A 22,107-nucleotide genomic window follows, 5' to 3' on the forward strand; every position below is an offset into this window, starting at 1 on the left:
TTAAAGAATGGCAATCCATCTTTCCTCCCCCCCCCCACTTTTTTATTGTTATATTTTCTTGCTTTCTACCCCCTGGGACCCTGAATGGAAGAATTTTCAGGCATCGAGCTTGTGCTAGGGGCCAACGCCTGTGCCCTGGATTTACACACATTATCTCACTTACTGCACACAACACACAGCCTCTTATCTCCACGGGGCAGACGGGAGATAGAGGCTTAGGGAGCTGGGGGCCTGAGCAGCTCAAGGGCACACCGCGGCACTAACCACCATGCCACTGAACATGTGCACACCCACACTGCTGCATGTGCCCCAGGGTTATCCATACCTTTGCCCTTGCTGGCTCCAGGACACGTGCCACCCTGTGCAGCTCTTGACATGGCAGGAAGGTGTCTCTTACTAAGGGATCCGTGGGCATGGCAGAGGCTCCCCACATGGCAGAACTCTGGGGGCATCATTAGCCTCTTCATTCTGTACAGTGAGGAAACTGAGGCCCAGAGAGAGGCTCCTGGTCTACCCAAAGCCCGTCTAGCAATGGGACGTGCATGAGGAGCTTGTTGGACCTGCGCCCAGCATGCACTTCCCATAATCTAAACTCAAAGACAGACTGCGCCCCTCCCATAACATAAACCATTGATTTGTTCATTAAACATTAATTTAGAAATCTATCTTAAAGCAGACACATTATATAAAAGAGGTAACCAACATTTACATTTGAGATAATGTATGTGAAAGCTTTTGCAAATCACATACTACTAAAATATATGTTATTATGATGATCATAAATGTGAGTGTTTAAGAACAACACAAATCAAACTTAGTCTTTCCCTTATAAACAAGTGCCAACTGGGTTGGATACTTTGGGGCTTTCTTTCATGTCTGTTGGGAAATCCGTCTGGTACCAAAGTTGGATTTGCACTACTATTGAGATATTGTCTACTGGATTTCTCAAAGAGTTCTTCAGATATTTTTGTAAACCTCAGACACAATATTCAAATACTGAGCCTCTGAGCCCAGAGGATCTCCTGTGGATTACTCATCAGGAGATACATTCTCACTCACAGTCAGTCCAGTGGCTGTGTATCCTGGAGAGTCCACTAGAATCACAACTCTATATCTTCCCTAGTAGCAAGATAGAAAGTTGTGAATAATATTGAGTCTTTCTCACTGCAGAATGGCAGGCAGCTATAACAAAAGGAAGCTTGAGTAGAATGGAGCTGGGAGATGGGTTGGTATTTTCTCTGCCGTAATGCAATGTGAAATTCGCTTAGCCTACGAGGTAGTCGTTGAGTACACTAGGCTCAGTCCTACAGTACTCGTCAAATGAAGAGTGGTTGTACATTCGGTTGCTGCCAAGCAGATATCTGAGCATTATTGTTTTAATACTTTCTTCGTGTGCTCACAACTCATGCTTAGCATCAGTATTTGGGGACTGATCTGTTTTTAATTATGGAAGCAGAGGTTCCACATTGCTTTTGTTTTCCCCCTTTTGCCACATTTCTACTGTAGGAAAGGAATATTCTCTCTACTGCCTGAAAACGTCGCTGAGAACATCTCACCAGCTCAGACTCTGCTGCTCCTTAGGAAAGCATCAGTGTAAAGCTGCTCCTTTTAAAGTGAGATTTACTTGTCGTCATCATCGCTGTGCTAAGTGAGGTGATGGCTTTCCTCCCACACAACTGGTATTTGGCAATTAACAATGCAGCGTCCTACCCGGTAGCTCCTCACTGCCTGGGCAACAAGGGCTTTGAAGTGTTGGGAGTCCAGGAAGCCTTTCTGAAACACTTTCCCTTAAGCAAGAGTGAGGATTGAAGCAGAGGCCCCAGGAACAGGCAGAGGACGAAGTCTAGATGCGGAACCGCAGTATGGCAGCAGTGATCCCTGTTTGCATTACCGTTAGGATGCATCACTGCTTGAAACCTGCAAGTTTCTCTGCATGGATCCCACATGAACGCTTCTCCCATTTTACAGGTGAGACAGCTGAGACTCACGGATGTCTGCAGCTTGCCTCGGTTTATGTTTCCAGCACCCTTGGGTGCTCTCGCTTCTGGATCAGGGCTCTCCTTCCCCTTTGCTCTTCTTTCTCAATCCTTTTCCAGTCTGCGTTCTATTTGCTTCCAACCTGGCATTGCACTCATGTAGAGAGATGGTTGGACTGATTATTGGGCTCAGTATTCCCAGAGGGGAGCTCACAGGAGGTATTGGGGGGGGGTGCTGGCAAACCATCGACTCAGGCAGACCCTGGAGTCAATGAACAGGGTCTCCTTACACCCTGTGTCTGGAAGACAAGGAATGACGTATGCATTTGATTCCAGGATGCTGATTGACCTTTCAGTCCCTCTGTGGGCAGAATTAATTCTCCCTGATTTTGGAACAGGAGAGAAAGACTAGCTCTTGCCCAATAAAACATAAGTCAACAAATGAACATAAGTAAAACATAAATCAAAACATGAACTTTCAAATGGTAACATCCAGCCTATTACTGGCTGGTAGCTGGAGTGCGGTGGAAAAGCACAGGGTGGATTTTGGAACGTTATTTACCCCACTAACCATATTTCTTTTACTAAAAAAATGAATATGAGCATGCTTAATGTGCCAAGTTCTTTTGAGAGTTATATAAGTTAATGTACTCAAAAATGCCAGGACGCTCGCCAGCGCCATGGAGAGCTTTGTAGAATGAAGAGGTTATACATATTGCTTCCCTCCACTGACCCAGTCTTCCCCCTCGTTCGTATTGCCCCTCTAAGTCAAGGTGCGTGAAAGCTCCGCAGCCTTCCCGACAAGGGCCCTGGAGTCCCGGGAATCATCCCTGTTTCCAAATTCCATGCCTATGCTCCATGCCTAAATCCTGTGGGTTCTGGTTCAGATAGATCTCCTGAACTTGATCCATGGACCCCGTTCCCACTCTCAGCTTCCCCGTTGAGTTTTAGGCCCTCGGTTGTCGCATGCCCAAGCATTATCTCCTGTCCACCCAGTCACAGCTGCCATCAGTCTCCTCCTACTCTGGTTCATTCGTTTTGTTTTTCTTAATAGGCTTTATTTTTTTGAGCAGTTTCAGGTTCACAGCAAAATGGAACAGAAGGTACAAAGATTTCCCATCTACCTCCTGCCGCTGAACATACACAGCCTCCGGGTCATTTCTACTTTTTCCACCTGGGGTACATTTGTTCCAATTGATGAAACCACACTGACACATTATCACCACCCAAAGTTTACACTGGGGTTCCCTCTGGGTGTTGTACCTTTTGCGGGTTTGGACAAATGGATAGTGACATGTATCTACCATTACTGTATCATATGGAGTAGTTTCCTTGTCCTAAAAAGTCCTCTGTGCTCTGCTCATTCCTCTCTCCTTTACCCTCTCCCACAACCCCTGGAAACCACGGACCTTTTTTTTATGGCTATAGTTCTGCCTTTTCTAGAATGTCATATAATTGGAACCATACCGTACGTAGCCTTTTCAGATTGGCTTCTTTTACTTAGTATATACATTTAAAGTTTCTCCATGTCTTTTCAGGGCTTGATGGCTCATTTATTTTTAGGGCTGAATAATATTCCATTGTCTGAATGGACCACAATTCCTTTATCCATCTGCCTACCGCAAGACATCTTGGTTGCTTCCAAGTTTTGGCAGTTACGAATAAAGTGGCCTATAAACATTCACATGTAGCTTTCTGTGTGGGCCTAAGTTTTCAGCTTCGTTGGGTAAATACCAAGGAGCCCAATTACTGGGTTATATGGTAAGAATGTGTTTAACTTTTATAAGAAACCACCAAAGTGTTTTTCGAAGTGGCTGCACCATTTTGCATTCCCACCAACGACTGAGAGTTTCTCTTACTCCACACCTTTGTCAGCATTTGATGTTGTCAGTGTTCCAGATTCTGGCCATTCTAATCCTATGTAGTGCTATCTCATTGTTTTAATTTGCATTTCCCTCATGACATATGATGTGGAGCATTGTTTCAGATGCCATCTGTGTATCTTCTTCGCTGAGGTGTCTTTACGGGTCTTTGGCCCATTTTTAAAATTTTAAAATTTATTTTTTATTTTCTTAACAGGAGAAAAGGTATACAAATTTATTAATTTTTAATGTTACATGGACGAGCTGTCACAGGGAAAACAAGTGAAAATCCCCTTTGGCCCATTTTTTAATCTCACTGTTGGCTTTCTTATTGTTGAGTGTTAAGAGTTCTTTATATATTTTGGATAATTGTCCTTTATCAGGTTTATCTTTTATCCTTTATCTTGCAAATATTTTCTCCCAGTCTGTGGTTTATATTTTCTTCCTCTTGACAATGTCTTTCACAGAGCAGATGTTCTTAGTTTCTATGAAGTCCCTGTTACGGATTCTCTCTTTCATGGATCGTACTTTTGATGCTGTATCTCAAAAGTCATTGCCATTCCCAAGGCCATCTACATTTTCTCCTGCATTGTCTTCTAAGAGTTTTATGCTCTTGTGTTTTATGTGTAGGTGTGTGATCCACTTGGAGTAAATTTTTGTGAAGGGTACAAGGTCTGTGTCTAGATTTGTTTTCTTGCACGTGGATGTCCAGCTTTTCTAGCACCATTTGTTAAAAAGACTATTTTTCTCCATTATACTGTCTTCTGCTTATTTTGGATTTAATTTGCTCTTTTTTCCCCTAGTTTCTCTAAAGTGGAAGCTTAGATTATATATATATATATATATAATATTTGTTTGTTTTCTAATATATGCATTCAATACTATAAATTTCTCTTAAGCACTGCTTTTCCTGCACCTAACAAATTGTGAGATTTCATCTTTGGCCCATGTGTTAGGTAGAAGTGTTTTGTTCCTGGGTGATGGACACTGGGGAGGGCATGTGCTATGGTGAGCACTATGAATTGTGTAATAAGACTGAGGAATCACAGACTTGTACCCCTGAAACAAATAATACATTATATGTTAATAAAAATAAATAAATTAGTTATAAAAAATAAAAAAATAAGAGTGTTTTGTTTAATCTCTAAGTATTGGGGGATTTTCCAGCTATCTTTTTATTACCACAATTCCACTGTGGTCTGAAAGCAGGCATCATATTATTTCTATACTTTTCAATCTGTTAAGGTGTGTTTTATGGCCCAGATGTGGCTTATCTTGGTGAATGATCCTTGTGAGCTTGATTTTATGTAGTTTGAAACCAATTGTAGGGTTCGTTTTTTGGTTTTGGTTTTTGTTTTTAGCACTTACCCTGATTAGTGCTCTCTGATCCTCCTGGATCTCTAGTTTGATGACATTAATTTGGTGGAAATTCCCAGTCATTATTACTCTAAATATTTCTTCTGTTTCTTTCTCTTTCTTCTGCTTCCCGTTATGCTCATATCTGCCTTTTGTGGTTTTCTCACCAGAGTTAGATCTTCTCTTTGCCTTTTTTCAGTCTTTTTTCTCTTTGCCTTTTAGTTTTGGAAGTTTCTGTTGAGATAACAGCAAGCTCAGAGATTCTTTCCTGAGCCATGTCCAATCTACTATTAAGCTTATCAAGAGGTTTTTCATACCTGTTGTAGTATTTTGATTTGGGGCATTTCTTTCTGATTCTTTCTCAGAATATCCACCTCTCTGTGTACATACTGTTTTCTTATCTATTTAGATTAATCAAAGTTATTTTAAGTTATTTTAAGTGCCCTGCCTGGCAATTCCAACTTCCCTGCCATATTGAGTGTATTCATGACACTTGCTCTGTTTCTTCAAACTCTGTTTTTCGCCTGTTAGTATGCCTTGCAACTTTTTCTTGATAGCCAACCTTGACATCTTGAATAAGCAGAACTGCTCTAAATAGGCCTCCAGTAAAGGTGGGGAGATGTGGGGTGGGCCAGCATTCTCTGGTCCTATGTAAGGTCTCAGTCTTGGTAAGCCTGTGCCTCTGGATTATGAACGTCACATTAGTTTCTCAGTTTTTCTCTTTTCTTCCCCCACCCCTTTAGGTGGGACAGAGTGGTTAGAGGGGGCCGGAATTGGGTATTTCCTAGGCTCTGACAAAAGCCCAGCAGGTTCGGCTCTGGTTACGTGTTGTCTCCCAAGAGAAGACCTGGTGAAAGGGAACAGAATGCTCTGGCATATTGTAGCTCAAAATGATTATTTTTCTTCTCTCCCAGCCAAAAGTCCAATATTCATTCTGAGAACCTGATTGAGAGCTTCTGCAGTAAAACTCGCAAACATGCAGAGACCCGTGTGCCTGGGTGCCCCAGGAGTTCTTATCTCTCAGACACGTCCACATTCGTCAAGTACAGTTTGGGTTTTCCTGCTCTGACACTCTCCCGTGGAGGTTTCGGTACATGAGTTTCTGCTCTATTGGGTTGTGATTCTCTGCATTCGCCTGTCTCTCCAACTTTGGGGGGGAGGGCACAGTTTACTCTGTGACCTCCTTCCCTTATGGATCTAAGAAGAGTTATTGGTTTTTCAGTTTGCTCAGCTTCTTATCTATTGCTAGCGTGGAGTGGTGACTTCTAAGCTCCTCACTTGAGAACACGAAACCAGGCTGCTCCAGTCTTCATACATGTCGAATCACTCCTTGGTTCTTGGTTGTCTTCAGGATGAGCGTCACCTGCCGGAGCAGGATGCACATCACGGCTTCACTCTTAGTTTCTCCCTACTTCTCCAGCTTCCTGTTCCTGTGCTGAATTCCCACCACAGCCACCGCAGACTTCTAGACCCTCCAAAAACAGGGGTCCTGTCTCTTATTCTCTCCCTTAGCAGGTGCCATTCCCTAAGTCCAATGACCATCCCCCGCCCCTCTCCCTTTTGAGAATATACTCAAATTTTAAAATTTTGTTAGAAAGACACCTCCTTTTTTTTTTTTTTTCTACAAACCATGCTATAGTTAGGAGGCTTCTCCCCTGTTACCTTGTATCATTTGATCGGAGCACTTACACCATTTTATTTTAGGTACCTGCATCTTCCCTCTCCCAGCAGACTATGCTTTCCAAAAGGGAGTGTCTCTAACTAATTCACTTGAATGAACAAGTGGAAGAATCAATAGTTGAACATAAGAAGTTTGACTTTTTTTGTCTCCAGAATCCTTTCCCTGATTTTTAAGTTGGGTCCCTTAATGAGCCTTTAGAAATTACTCAAAGACAATATTCTCTTTTCTGTATTTTCTCTTATTTAATGGGTATTATAATCACTGGTAGCATTTCTCTTTTAACCATTTTATAATCATGATATTGCACAATTACACTGGCAACATAATGGAGGCACCAGTCGACTCATGTAAAAATAATTAATATTGCCCCAAAGTGACAGCTGCTATTGTCACGGCCAACCTGCCACATCCCTTCCATTCCTGGCGTTCCTTGTGGCCGTTTGGATCTCATTATTTGAGACACGGAACGTGATGCTGTTCATATCTCATGTAAGAAGCTCATGAGGTAGATATTATGACCACAGTTCTATAAACAAGATGGGTGAAGGTCGGAAGATTCAAAAGGTCTTGGCAGCTGCCAAGCCCGTGAGTGACACAGTCAAGTACAGAACTTGTTGCCCCAACCCCATGTGCTGCAGACATTTGCTTCACGCTATGTGACCTTCCTGCTTAGCCCTCCTTCATCTTTATTAATGTTCTATTCTTCCACAAAACGTTCTAACCTCTATTCCTTAGACTTCCGGCTTTCTGTAACCTGTGGACAGTGATACTTTCCCTCTTCTGCCCACTCCTTTTACCCATTTTTGTTTTCTTATTTTTCAAAATCCTCCGATAATTTTCTCTAATTTTTTTCCCCTCATTTCCTTCTATGTCCCCTGTTCAGGTCTGTTTAGGTAAAAAATTATGGAAACTAGGTATAAAGAGTTGCAGTTTTTTCACTTGTTCATTATTAATTGTGGCGTCAACCTCCAGAGATGACTAAGGTAAGGCTCTTACGCCATTTAGTTAAAAACTATAGGAGAATACTCTGACATACCATGTTGCAAAACACCAACACTCCATAAAATCATCCTCATTTTGGTTTCTTGCACAATTTCATTTTATTCTTGTCGTGGAAGGATGGTGCCCGGTGAGGTGTGGGGTTTACCTCAACAAGAGAGCCAGACTCCGTACAAACAGGGTAACCTGCACCCAGAGTTGCAAAGGAGGCCTTCGCCTCTATTTAAAGGAGAATTTCAAACGGTCGCTCGTAAAGTATATGGGAGCTTTTATCCCTCAGAAATGTGAACTTCCCTTCTATTTTGGGAGATCACGAAATCTTCTCCTGTTCCGTTCCTGAGGTGTGTGTAAAATGAGTTCTCTTATCAGTTCTGCCTGCCCAGGGGAGATAATTTAGTGGCAGAACAGAGAGCGTCCTTGTGTGATTTCTACCCGGTTTCCTTTGCAAATGCAGCATGTGATTTCATGGACTTTTTATATTTTATTTTTTTATTAGAAGTTGCTGAATTTGAATGAGCTACAGTTCCTCTTTTTAATAGACTGTATCAAGAATGTTTAAATTCCATGGCATTGGAATGAACCACACATTATGTCTGAGGACAAGGCCTAGGAGCATTTGGAGTGTTATCAGCGGCTTTAAATAGGTATTGGGTTTGAAGATAGAGCGTGTGATGAAAGAAAGCCAGACCTTAGCAGGTTATTTAGCTTTCAGTTCTGAGGAACCTGTCATTGCCTGCCTCTGTAAACCCACCTAATGTGATTTATCTGATCCATTTCAATGCAAGGGAATGAAATGGCTCCTGTTAGCAACCAATACAGAGACAGCAGTTATAAACTCACAAGGCGGGTGCTGCTCAAACATCTAGGCTAAGCACTTTTTAAATTAGCACTTTAATCTTGTTAGTGGTCTGTAAATGAGAACCTCTCTCGGCAATCAGATGCTCACAAATAGGGCCATTTCCCATGGACCAGTGACGTTGAGAAGACGGGTTGTCTTGCTACGGAGGATTGACTCTGGGGCAGGGTTTTAACAGATGGCCAAATGTACCACAGCGACTCTTCCTTTGGGAGCATGCGGTTTGACAGTCTGGGGGCGACTGGTGTCACGACCCGTCACCCCAACCACCCTCTCGTACTGCTATTTCCTTCCACAGCTCTCTCCCCGACATCTATGATCTCCCTTAGGGCAGGGAGGTGGGACACTCGAGAGGACCCAGAAGCGTGCTGGGGGCGGATAGAAACCAGGTAACCTCACTGCAGGTGGCGGAAGCACCCGCCCCCCCCCCCCCCCCCGCCACGCACCTCCTTTGGGGGAGGAGCCTATGCTCCACGCTCACCAGTGTCTTTGAGTTGAGCGATTAAACCATGCTTCTGCCCTAATGTCTTCATTTTCTCTCAGTCCCCAGCCTGCGCTGTTGGGCCTCTGATGCCCTGCTCGCTTTTGCTGGGTCATTCCCTTAGGGGTCCTGTGTATGCTCACATCACAGTTGTGATGACTTCTGGCTGACTGACCTCGTGGGCCATAAACTTACCCCTCATGTGTCTTTGAAAAATGCCTGCCTCCGTGTACTTCTGCCTTATCACTCACATGTGGCCCACAGCATCATCTGGTTCCTAAATTTGGCTGATCAGAAGCATCACCTGGGGAACTTTCCAAAAACAGATTCCATGACCCTATCTCAGTTCTGCTGAATTTGAATGAAAGATGGACTGTGGGGATGTGCACTTTTTTTTTTTTTTTAGTAACTTTCCAAGTGAACCCTATAATCAGCCAGGTCAGGGAGCTACTCACTGGGGTCAACGCCTTTAGAATATCCCAGTCTAAGCCCAGCTGCAGGTACAGCTGAAGGGCGATGCTGGGAAGAGCCTCACGGTCTGACCAACTATTGGAAGGAAGACCTCGGTCCCTTGTCTGCTTGGTGAGCAGATGGCAGAGTCGGGGGGCTATCCTGAAGGACTCAAACAATGACCTGGTTTCTAGTCCAGGTTTAGGGAGGGGGCGAACAATCTCCCACCTCTGAAAGAAACCTCAGACCTGCCTGAAGGGCCTGGAACACTCTTCAGCTGAGATCTTGTATCCCACACTCATTTTAGCATATATCTTTGATCATTGTCCAAGAATTATGTGAAAATATACTTGTTAAAAATAGCAATGCCCAAGTATATAGAGGAGTCAGTAAATAACCCCTTCCACATGGCAGTTCTGGTCACTCCCTAAGTAAACCAGGTAATTTGCTGGATGTTTCTACCCTTGTAGACCCCACTACATACATATGTGGGGAGAGAGACAAAGACAGTGACAGAGACAGAGACATGTGTAACCATGGCAAGTTTCTCATTGCTTCCATGACTTAGTTTCCTTACCCAGAGGATTAATAGTAGCACCTTCCTGACACGGCTGTGAGGAGAATTAAATGAGTTAATATTTGTAAAGCCCTTGGACCAGTGTCTGGAAGACAGTAAGGACTGTCTGTACCCGTGGTTAATCAGCAAACACGGACATGGCCGTATACTTTCAATATGCAAAACACCCAGGCTGACGGCTTACAGTTTTTCACTTAATATTATATCTTGGAGGGGCACCTGGGTGGCTCAGTCAGTTAAGCATCTGCCTTCGGCTCGGGTCATGATCCCGGGGTCCTGGGATCGAGCCCCGCATCAGGCTCCCTGCTCAGCGGGGAGTCTGCTTCTCCCTCTCCCTTTGTGCTTTCCCTCTCTCCTTCTCCCTCCCCCAATAAATAAATAAAATCTTCAAAAAAATATTATGTCCTGGAGCCCTTTCTGTGCTAGTACACACAAATATACCATAATTTTATAACAGCCGCATAGTATTGTATGGATGGACTTTAATAATATCCTTCGATGGCCAATTGTGCTGTCTTCAAGGATCAGCGTTTTTGAATTACTGCAATCCATAATGAAAAAAATACATATATTTGCATAAACAAGGAAAAATCTGTAGAATAAAAAGTTTGAATTGTTGAGGGGGTCTGCAGATTTTCAGACTTGAGAGATAATGACAAATGTCCAGGCCGAGGCTGTCCTCATCCAGACCGCGACAGCAGTGCGTGAGGAGACCCATTCCCTCCACAGTAACATGCTGGATCTGGCAAATCAAATCTGCGTGGATGGGCGGTATGGGAGGAGGCCTCAGGCAGAACTCTGTCGCAGACAAGTCAGAGTGCAGGTGCAGCCTTCCGTGCAGCGGGCGGAAGGACCGCCGCCTGACCCCAAGGTTGCCGGGACGCGAAACATGACGTGGCCAAGTCCCAGTAACAACAGCATTGGATACTTCCTAGGAATCAGTTCACTTTGTTTCTCTTCATTCCATTTGAACCTTACTCCCAGCATGTAGTTTTGAGTCTGGTAACCTCCCAGCATGCTGCTAAGATGAATACGCCACACAATTGTATCCAAATGTATGAGCAAAACAACCCTGTCTAATAAAGTTCTCAGAATTAGCATTTCTGTTTTGGAGACTGCCAAACCCAATGATTTTAGTGTTGGCATCTCTATCAGTGATATCTTTTCCTGACAGTAATTAAAATATTGAGCCAATTGCTTCTTGAGGACAGAGAGATAGAATTAGATATAGAAAATAGCATTGACTTCCTTTCCTATGCAAAGCTCTTAGGGTCTGTTATGGACGATTTACTGCAGCGGGCACTTCACTCGTCTGAGTGTGACGGGCGGCTGGGGTGCGTGCGAAGGACCGACCAACTCGGAGCCCTGCATTGCTGGCTCACACCCCCACACTTGCACGGACAAGCTGACCACTGGAACATTCCTTTAATCTCTCCAAGTTGTACTTTCCTCATTTATAAAATAAGGGAAAGAACACACATGTCCAAGTGGAGTTGGGCAGACTGACAAAATAGAAGAAGCAAGCACCTTGCTGAGTCTCAGGATAAACACGGGAGGAGTGTTACCCAGTCTTACACCTTCGTTACAGATGCAGCTCAGGGTCTTGGGTGTTTTGTTCTAGGTCAGGTCACCAATCAATGATGACACAGGGACAAGAACACAGGACATCTAACTTCTGGCGAGGTGCTCCTACCAACGAGCTACATGCACTCAGAAACGCCGTTCTTCAGTGGAAACCCAGCAAGACTGGCAGGCACCTTTCTTGTCTCTGTCGTGAAGCTAGCAGTTTCCAGAATATATCTGCAAACCATTCTTGCAGTTTCAGGACCAAATAATATTTTAGCATAATTATATTCATATAAAAATGTTAATGACTATCATTAAAGCAAACCGATAATCCAAGTTCTAATAATTATATCACAATTAACTAAAAATCCTAATCAAAACCAAATGTGCAGGGGAAGACCTCCATCAGGTGAAGATGCACGGTTCTAGTTTAAAAGCACAACCTTGGACCCGGAGGCGCCCACGTGATTGCGTGTCTGTGCCCCATGGAGCCTTAGACCTACTAGAAGCAAGACCAGAAAATGAGACTTTGCTCTTCCTCTACAACTTTTCCTTTAAAACCCAGGTTGGAATTTTAAGTTGAAACCCTCTTCGGTGTTTCCCTGGGGGACCTGCCTCTTGGTGTTATAGCCAAACTGAACACTAGATGTCACTGTGTTGCAACAAAATTTGGATTTTGAATGCATTTTTATGTGGCTGTAAATAAGGTGTTCTTTAGGACAAAAAAAAAAAAAAGTGACCTGTCCTTTGAAAGGACCAGTCTTTCTCAATGGTCTCCTACACGGTCATTTGGGCAAAGTATAAGGTTTACTTATCAGCTATGGAGATTTCAAATAAACGCATGCATAAAGCGTGTGTATATTTGACATATCAGTGACTTCAATATATTCTAATATCCATTTTTTTCATGGCTTTGTGCCATAGGGCTGAGAGCAGTGTAGACCGAAATCTGTAAGGCAGGGATTCCCAGGCTCCGCTTTCAGCCCCAAGCTGTCTCCTGACTCCCCACTTCTCATCGCAGACTCATTACCACTCAGTGTCTCCTCATCACTTCCTTCTCCATCTCCCCCGCCTCTTGTCGACGGCAGGGCCATAAAACCAGTGTCATGATGTAAAATATCTGGATGATGATTTTTGCCTTTTCTGCCCCTGAGTTGTCAAATCCAGTGAGTCGCCAAGACCCGACTTTCATCTCTAAAATCCTAACAAGACCTTCTCCCTGCCTTAGTTCAGAAATGCGTATTTTTCATTCTTGCAACATGAATCTCCTAACGGGTTTCTCAAATTCAAGTTCTTCTGTCTTCATTTAAGGAAACAAAACAAAATAAAACAACAACATCCTCCATCTAAGCAGTAGATCCAGGCTCCCAGCCTGGTGGCAGCCTGGTCACTTGCTGGTTTCCTACTTGTTTTTGAGGACTTCTTCCATTTTATGCCCCTAAGCCTTTGCAGGCACTGCCGTCCCTGTCCAGAAAGTCTTTCGTTCTTTCTCCAGCTGACTATTCTGTTGTGCAAAACCCAGTTCCTGCATCTGTGCATTCTTCATCAAAGCACCCCCCCTTTAAATTTTGCGTCCCACGTTCTAATTATTTCTTTATATGTTTATCTTCCCTTTAGCTCATGTACATGTCATAGGAAAGAATAACATCTCTTCCTCTTTGTTATCTTGATAATGCCCCATTTATGGTAGGGAAGTGAATGTATAAATGACATTTTTATAGAATACATAATACTTTCCTCTAATTTTGAATTTGTTAATTAAAAATTTAACCGAATGTGGAAGTGGAGATTTCAGCTGAGGCACTAACAGATGGACAGATGTCATATTCCAGAACAAGGTGCAAGATCTTGAGGCTGGATCTCAGAAAGCAGAAGAGAAAACCAATCCACATGACTCAACAGCCCTCACCCATCTGATGATCTGAGGAGTTTATTTAGAAGAAGCTGGAGTAGGGGCAAGATTTTTCTAGTGGCAGTTTTGATGTACCATGAAGAATGAGGGACATTCTCTTGTATCGCAAGTCAAAGAAAAGGTACTTAAGGGAAATTGCTTGGAAGCCTGGGTATCTGTGGCTTGTATTTTGGCTGACACATTACGCTAGCCCGTGGCTCCCTCCTGAAGGACTCTGGGGCGGGGGTGCCACTGTGAAAGCTGAGTGAAGGGGAGGCTGACCCTCTGGGCAAAGGATGCGTGATTATTCTTCACAAGCCAGGCGTGGGCAGTGAGCAAGACGGCAGATGTGGTAGACTCACCACTGTCCTAGACAGCCCGTTTGAGGGGGAGAGAAGACTGGCCCCAAGGGTACCCTGATGCCAGGGTGCTGAGGAAGGAAATAAAGTGGCCATCAGGAATGGCACACCCCTTGTTCAGCCGCTCGCAGCTCCTGACCGCCCCCCCCACCCCCACCCCGCGCTATGCTCTGTGATGCCAGGGCTGGGCTGCAAGCACCTTTCTCCTTTGCCAGGCCGGCCTCCTGAGCCATCCTGCACAGGTGCTGGCGTGGGGTGACAGCAAGGCTGGAGGAGCGTGGGGCCCCATTCTCTTTCTCTTGCACAACTGCTCATGGCAGCGGCTTACATTGCAGGCTGCTTCTCTCTGCGGTGTCTGGTGGTCACTGCTTTATTTCCGTTTCTAGTTCTGTCCACATTTCTAGAACCAGCCCCAGCACTCTCTCCTAAGCAGCTCTCCTTTTTCCGAGGTCTGAGTCCCAGCTGCCTGGGATCCTGCCTTCCAGCTCCTGAACCATCAGCACCAGGAGGCAGCACCCTCCTCCCAGGCTGGGATCCAGCTCTGGGAGGGTCCTCCTCCAAGCCTCCACGTTCTCATAACCCTACCCCTTCCCTCTGTTGCCTGGACCCAGGGCAGATCACCCTTACACCAACGACAGCTCTGGGACTCCAATGTCCTTATGTGTCTTTAAGTTGTCTGATGCTTTTCTAGCCCATTCCCTAGATAAATTCTGTTAAAATAACCAGTGAGTTTCCGCTTTCCTGTCTGGAGCCTGATTTATAAAAAGGGAGCTACATTTTCCACATCCAGAGCGCTGCAGGTAAGGAGGCTCCAAGACAAGGAGAGATTGTGAAGACCCAACAAAAGCCCCTCTGGGGAGAGAGGGTCAGTTTTACACACCTGCTGTGCCAGAGTGAATTTGAGGAGTAGGAGCCTTCATCCACCCCCGCCCCCCTTCCCAAACTCCCTAACCCTGGAGGGCCAGGTATTAGTGTATAAGAGCCTGCAAGCTGAGCCCGGATAGAGAAGGGCTAAGGAGCCCACCCTGGGCTGCAGGTCTGGCTGGGGATGATGCCTTAACTTTGCTCACTTTCGGGATTGGTTACTACATGGGACTGGACCCAGCCGTGATTTAACCCCTGTATTTTTTGTGATATCAAGTAAGCCGATTCTTTGGTTTTTACTTAAAAGTGACCCCAAAAATGCAAAAAAAAAAAAAAAGGACCGCCTTAAATTTCATGTAGGAACAAATGGAAGAACCAGCTCAGGAGCAGTTTTGAGGGAACGTGGGACACAAGCGTGGCAGGCTCCATGACGGCAGCGGGGACTGCAGACAGGTGGTAAGTGAGCAGGCAACACTAGGGTAAGCTGCGCCCAGTGCAGGCAAGCCTGTAGTTTGGCGGGAGCCCTTAAGGGCACCCGGCTCAGGACACCAGCAGGAAGGAAAGATTAATTTCTCTTTTTCTCCTTGAGCCCAATTACACCGTCCTGCTTGGGCCCAGGGCCCGAGTCACATGCTCTCAGAGATTAGAGGACCTCCATTGGAGGATTTACACATACTTGCATTTGTCACTCACCTTCCCGCCTACAATTCAGGACTGGAAACTCCCCAGGTCAAAGATGGTGTATGCTCACCGTTTATTCCTAGCAGGTGGCATAAGATCTGACAAATGCCAGGTCCTTGTTACGTAGTTGCTAAGCGATAAGTTCGTGGGTCGAAAGACCTTGGAGAAGGACTACCCGATTCTATAGTGGGGGGCCTGGAGGTGGGATTCAGGGGAATTATAAAAGTGACAGGGAAAGACAGTGAGCTTGCTTTGGGGCCCTCCAGGGAGGCAGGGGGACTAGGGGCACAGAAAGTTCCCTCCGGAACCCCGGAGGGCGGTGGGGGCCGGGCCTGGGGCAGGGACCCCAGTGGTGGCCGTGGCGGCCTGCCAGGGCGTGCGTGCAGGCAGGGAGGCCCCGGGGCCGTCGGGCGGGGGCTGCGGCGCAAGCTGCGCCCCGGGCTGGGCGTCCGCGTGCACTGTCGCGGCTGCAGCCCCCGGGGGGCGGCCCCTCTCCCTGCCCCCCCTCCGGAACTGTTTTCCTGCCCCGCGCTCTGAAAGCCTTATTGATGGCTCAAAGTGAGCGCCTCAGCCCACGGTTTCCTCAGCCCCCGGAGCAGCCTGCATTTCCTCTGACGTGGCCTCTGTCTTCTGCCCTCCCCAGGAGCCCCGGGGTTTTTACATTTCAAATGCTCGACAGCTGGGTGAACTTCTGCTTCCGCCCGAAGAAGGGCTCTTTGCATTTCACAATGGCCAACCAGTGGCGCCGGGCTATTTTCTCTCCAGCTGTGAGAGAGGCTTTTTCAAGTGACTCGGAGAAGCTGCTGTCCAGCTGCGGCCTCGCCCTCTCTCAGGCTCTGCATTTTAATCAGCGGCGGCTCACTGCTTCGTTTGTGGGGCTCACGCAGATGCACCCCCGCCCCCAGCCTGCCCAGCATCCCCAGAGCCCTTCCGCTCGCTCAGGCAGGTGAGCCCCGGACTGATGTCACCGCAGGTGTGCCCTTGCCTGTCCCAGGCCGCCCGGGTCCGTGTCGGTGCCCTCTCCTGCCCCCCAGCCCGCAGCAGCTCTGCTCCGAGTGCACCCTAAGCAACAGGGCCTCTGACAGGCTGCTTGCAGCCAGGATTCCGCGTACCCCGGGGGAAACACGCTGGACTTTTCTGCCCGGGGGACACATGAGCCTGCATGAAGCCGGCGGGGGGGTCCTGATTCCATCCACAGCTGGATGGCTTTTGGAGGAACCCAGCTTCTACCCTCACCTCTGCTGTGCATTCCCCACTGGGTGCTTTTGTTCTCTCTGGTTCCTGTTTGGGAAAACTTTGTGTGTCATATACCGTGACTGTCCCTGCCTGTCCAACCGATCCATCTCCTGGGTCCTGGTTTACATGGCCTTGCCTTCCAAAGGCTTCTCTTTGACTAGCCAAAGTGTCTCTCCATGGCATTCTGCTTCTCTTTAGAAAGAACAGCAAAGATTCACAATCCCTGAGTTTTCACTTTGTGCCAATTGCTCACGCCTTCCACTCGTGCTCATCTCATTTAGTCCGTCAACATCGGGATTGGCACCAATAGTCGTTTTCCACACAGAACTAAGGCAGAGACTTGTCAGTGTTGGCTGGGCACTGGCAGGTCCATGACTGGTGCCTGGCAGCCATGCCCCCTCCCCACGCTTTGTAGGGCCATCGTCCTTCATTTGGCTGATCTTCCACCTCAGGCTAGAACCTCCCTGAGGACTGGACTCTGGTATTCTATATGTTTGTGGGCCCTGCCTATCCTTGCAGACATGAAGGGCTAAAAGGGACAGAAAGGGAATGGCTGGAAATATACTGAGCACCCCCACCATGTCGTGAACTATAGTCCAAGCTTCCGTGGAGAATATCTGATGTAACCCGCCCAGACATCTAGCAAGGAGAGGTTTAATGTCTCCATTTCATTATAGTAAATAATATTTGGGTTATGCTGGACGGTAGGAAGGGAAAATGTACTAAAGCTCCTGTTCCTCAGTTCTTGATACTTTATATTGATCTATTTCATGGGCTGCTCTCAAAGCTGGTTTCTTCAAGGGATGATGGACATGAACTACATCGTCTACTTCCCTTTTTCATCTAGAATGATGCACTCCCAGGCTAGAAGCCATAGTGGACTTTCTCTCATGTCAACATTGCTTTCATGCTTCTGAAACTTATTTACTCACCACGACTCAGTGAGACAATTATTGTTATCCTCAATTTACAAATGAGGCATCAAGAGAAAAGAATTAAAATGTTTATTAAAACCAAAGAAGGACACAAACTCATTCTAGTACACTGGAGGTCTCAAACTCATAGTCCTAAATTGGCCTAGTGACATATTATACTTGGACCACATGGTATCTTCTTTCATAAATTTAAATTAATTAAAAGCATGTAAAAATTAGTTTACACTTTAAAAGTCCAGATGCCTGTCTCTCTGACCAAATAACGGGTGCTCTAGCAACACTGGGCTCCATTTGCTCATGGCACAATCTGTTGATACTGATTAATTCCTGACCACTGTATTTCAGGGTGAGCTCTGCTCTTTATCAAACTTCATCTCCAGCCTGGTTTACTGACTCACAATATCTGTCAGGCTCCTGAAGGTATTTGCCTTTGCCCCAGAAAGCTTCAAGAAACACCATGCCTGTCAGTGGAACAGTCTGTGATATGGAAACAGTTGTCTTTAAGGGATGGTGACAAGGCCTCATTTAGTCAGAATCTATGGCCCATGTCTCTCGAGTTCTGCATTCTGACATAGATTTCAAGGATCCAGCAGGTAATTATGGGGATCTAAGGATGGTCAAACATCAAAAATCAATTAATTATTACAAAACCACATAATCATTTCCATAGATTCAGAAAAAATAACTCGATAAAATTCAGCTCTCTTTCATGGAAAAAAATCCTCGAGAGTTGAACTGACAGTCTTAGCCTTTGCAATATGAAAAGAAAAAAAGAAGAGAAGAGAAAGTTATCAGGATTTAAGTAATAAGTGCTCACTTTGACAGCACATAGACTAAAATCGGAACAAGACAGAGAAGATGAGCATGGCCCCTGAGCAAGGATGACGCACAAATTCACAAAGTATTACCTATTTTTTAAAAAAGATTTAAGTAAGAGATAAAATTGCTCTCCAATGAAAATGTAATATGTTTTTCATAGAAAATCCAATGTAATCTATAAACCATTAGTACTAATGAGCAACCTCATATATTCAATTCATTTATTTGACAAATACATATTCGGTGTGAGTGTGGCTATTCTTGGCATAGCAGACACAGCAGTGAGTAATACAGAAAGTCCTGCCCTTGAGGAGCTCATCTTTTAATTTAAAAATATTTACAATATGTCTCATGATGCCACACGTTCTAGAGAACAATAAAGCACAAGAGATTGATTGATGTATTCTTTTAAAAGTATGTGGTGATGAAGGAAGTCCTCAGTATTAAGATGACAACTGAGTAGAGCCCTGAAGGAAGTAAGAGATCTAGTGCCTAGCTGGGGGAGATCACTGCAGCCTGGGGGGGCACTGAGCACAAATGTTCTAAGTGAGAGCATGCTGGGCATGCTGGTAAGTGCAAGGAAGTGAGTGAAGCTGCATGAGCCAATGGGAGTGTGAGCCGCGTAAGGTTGGGGAAGTAACATAGGGCCAGATGACAGAAGGCCTGTAGCTCCTGGAAAGACTTGGCTTTTACCCTGAGTGACATGGGGCTCCTGGAGGGTTTGAGGTAGAGTGTTGTCTTACAGGATCACCCTGTCTTCTCTGCTGAAACAGAGGGCAGTGAGTGCAGAAGCAAGGACATCAGTTAGGGGGTGACTTCAATAATCTGGGAGAGAAATGTCTGTGGCTTGGACCAGAAGTAATGCTGGAGGTGTGAGATATGAATAACTCCTGACTATTCTAAAGGAAGAGCTAACTGGCTTTGTAATAGACTCAGTGTGGTACCTGAGTTTTTAACGTATAACCTGGAAGAATAGAATTTCCATTAACTAAGACCCTGAAGACTGCAGAAAGGAGTAGGTTTGGAGGAGGTGGGGAATCAGGAACTTGATTTTGCACATATTCATTTTGAGATATTTAAGTGGTCAGCTTGGGCCAGGCGTATGCTGTGCTGACAAACACAAATCTTAATGGTATAAATCACAAGTTTGTTTCTCACTGGGGCTATGCCCATTGTGGATTGGACAGTTCTCCGGGACAACTGCTTTTTATGCAACGACTTAGTGACATGGCTCTGCCGTTTCTACTCACAGTCTTCACACTCAATCCTGAAGGGAATGGTGGGATCGGAAAAGTGGGCAGCGTCCTTATACCGCCTCAGCTTGTGGATGTGCAGTCGATGCAGGGGTCTGCTACCCAGAATTCCCTGTGAGGTCTGAAGCATTCATTATCCCTACTGCTGGAGAGTTGGGTACCAATGGATCACCCTACGTGCCTCCCCATGGATTCTCTCCTATAAAGAGAGCCATCCAGCGCAGGGAAATGTCCTCTCCCTAAAGTGGCCCACTTCTGGTGACAGTTGACATGGGGAAACACAGGCAGCTCTTGACTCAATTTGGAACAACTCTGATGGTCCATCCCAGCTCCAGAAGCCCTCATAGGATCACCTAAGTTTCTGTTTTAATTGCATTGCAGTGAACTTTTCTCAGTTCTCCTCCCCTCTTTCCCCTTACAGGTGACCTGAAGGTCTGGTCCCAATAACCTCCTGCACCAAATCTCTGTGACGCAGCTTCCCAGGAAAACCTAGCGCATGTAACATATTTCTTATTTTCTCAATGAGTAGTCACATTCTCCCACCTCAATGAAAGTGTTACGAGGTAGCTACACTTGTGGTGAGCATAGCATAATGTACAAGCCTGTCAAAATACTATAGTGTATACCTGAAACTGATGTGACATTGTGTGTCAACTATACTCAAAGATTCTTTTAGAAAAGCGTTTCGAGAAATACAGCATGTGTGCCTGGAAGAGAGATATCATTGGCGAGCACTCACAATATCCATCATATATTCCTTTATTTTTTAAAGATTTTATTTACTTATTTGACAGAGAGAGACACAGCGAGAGAGGGAACACAAGCAGGGGGAGTGGGAGAGGGAGAAGCAGGCTTCCCACGGAGCAGGGAGCCCGACGCGGGGCTTGATCCCAGGACCGTGGGATCATGACCTGAGCCGAAGGCAGACGTTTAACGACTGAGCCACCCAGGTGCCCCTATCATAAATTCCTTGTAGACATCTAAGAAGAGGTAGTAAGTGAACAAGTGGATATACAGAAGGTAGGCTTTGGGGCTTATGACCAGACTGGAGATAGTAATCTTGGGTGATATTTAAAGACTAATATCAGATAAGATCCCCTAATAATTAGGGCAGATAGAGAAGAGCAGAGGTGTGAGGACTGAGCTCTGGGCACATGAACATTTAGAAATCTAGGAGATGAGGAAGAACCAGGAGAGGAGACAGAGAAGTTGGAGATGTGCCCGTGCTATGCCTTAGTTATTCCTTAGAAATTCTCACACTGTACACAAAGGAAGTATGTTCACAAATGGACACTGAACCATTTCTTTTTTTTCTATGGAATAATGGAAACAACCCAAATATCCATCAACACAAGAAAGGACAAATAATTTTAGCAAAATCATAAAATAGTATAGAATATAGCAGTTAGAATGGATGGAATCGAGTTGCATGCATTAATATGAATAAATCTCAAAAACTTAATGTTGAGCAAAAACAGCAGATTTCATTATCATACATATAATATGATACCATTTATATGAAGTTTATGTTTTTAAAGATTTATTTATTTGACAGACAGAGAGAGAGCACAAGCAGGGGAGTGGGAGAGGGAGCAGGGAGTCCAATGCAGGGCACGATCCCAGGACCCTGGGATCATGACCTGAGCTGAAGGCAGACGCTTCACCGACTGAGATGCCCCTGAAGCTTTAAACCATTCCAAACAATACCACGTATTGCTAATGGATACCCACCTGTCTAGTAACAGTATGTCGTGCACGTGGGCAGCTGTGAATTCTGCAGTGGGGGACAGAATGGGAGGAAGTTTGCACACTGACATGTATGTTATCCTCTGCGATTACTATGAGTGCCTGAAATGTTGTATATAAAACGATACCTTCCCATCTTGCTGTTATAAAGCACATAAAATAATACAATCAGGTTTTTAAAGTGTCTTTTGTAACAACCGGATGTAGAGTCATCGTCCATAGCTGGGAACTTTGATTTATTTGGTTATTGCTAAAGTATCACCACGATAATAGCAGGAGAGCTTATGACAATGATTATAATAGTACGCCACTGTTTTAGCCTACATTGTGACCAGAACCGTGCTACGCCTTTCTTAGGCATTCTTCTACTCAATGCTCACCATGAGCCTAGGATAGAGACGATTATCACCCCTATGTTGCAGATGAGGAAACTGATGCCCAGAGAAAATGAAGACACCGTGTCTCACAGCTAAGAAGTGGCAGAACCAGAATCCGGCCCATCTTAGTTTGACTCCAAAT

At 45.3% G+C, this 22,107-nt stretch overlaps 1 non-coding gene across 1 annotated transcript; it reads left to right on the top strand.

Moving 5' to 3' along the window:
- Positions 1–18,579: 18,579 nt before the first annotated feature.
- On the top strand, positions 18,580–18,686 carry LOC114206035 (U6 spliceosomal RNA). Its single transcript, XR_003608532.1, has one exon. It is a non-coding gene; the product is annotated as a U6 spliceosomal RNA (small nuclear RNA).
- Positions 18,687–22,107: the final 3,421 nt, after the last annotated feature.

Source organism: Eumetopias jubatus, unplaced genomic scaffold (assembly GCF_037043125.1).
Source record: "Eumetopias jubatus isolate StellerSeaLion01/CBP00866 unplaced genomic scaffold, mEumJub1_p1.0 scaffold_9, whole genome shotgun sequence".
In the NCBI taxonomy this organism is placed as follows: Eukaryota; Metazoa; Chordata; class Mammalia; order Carnivora; family Otariidae; genus Eumetopias; species Eumetopias jubatus.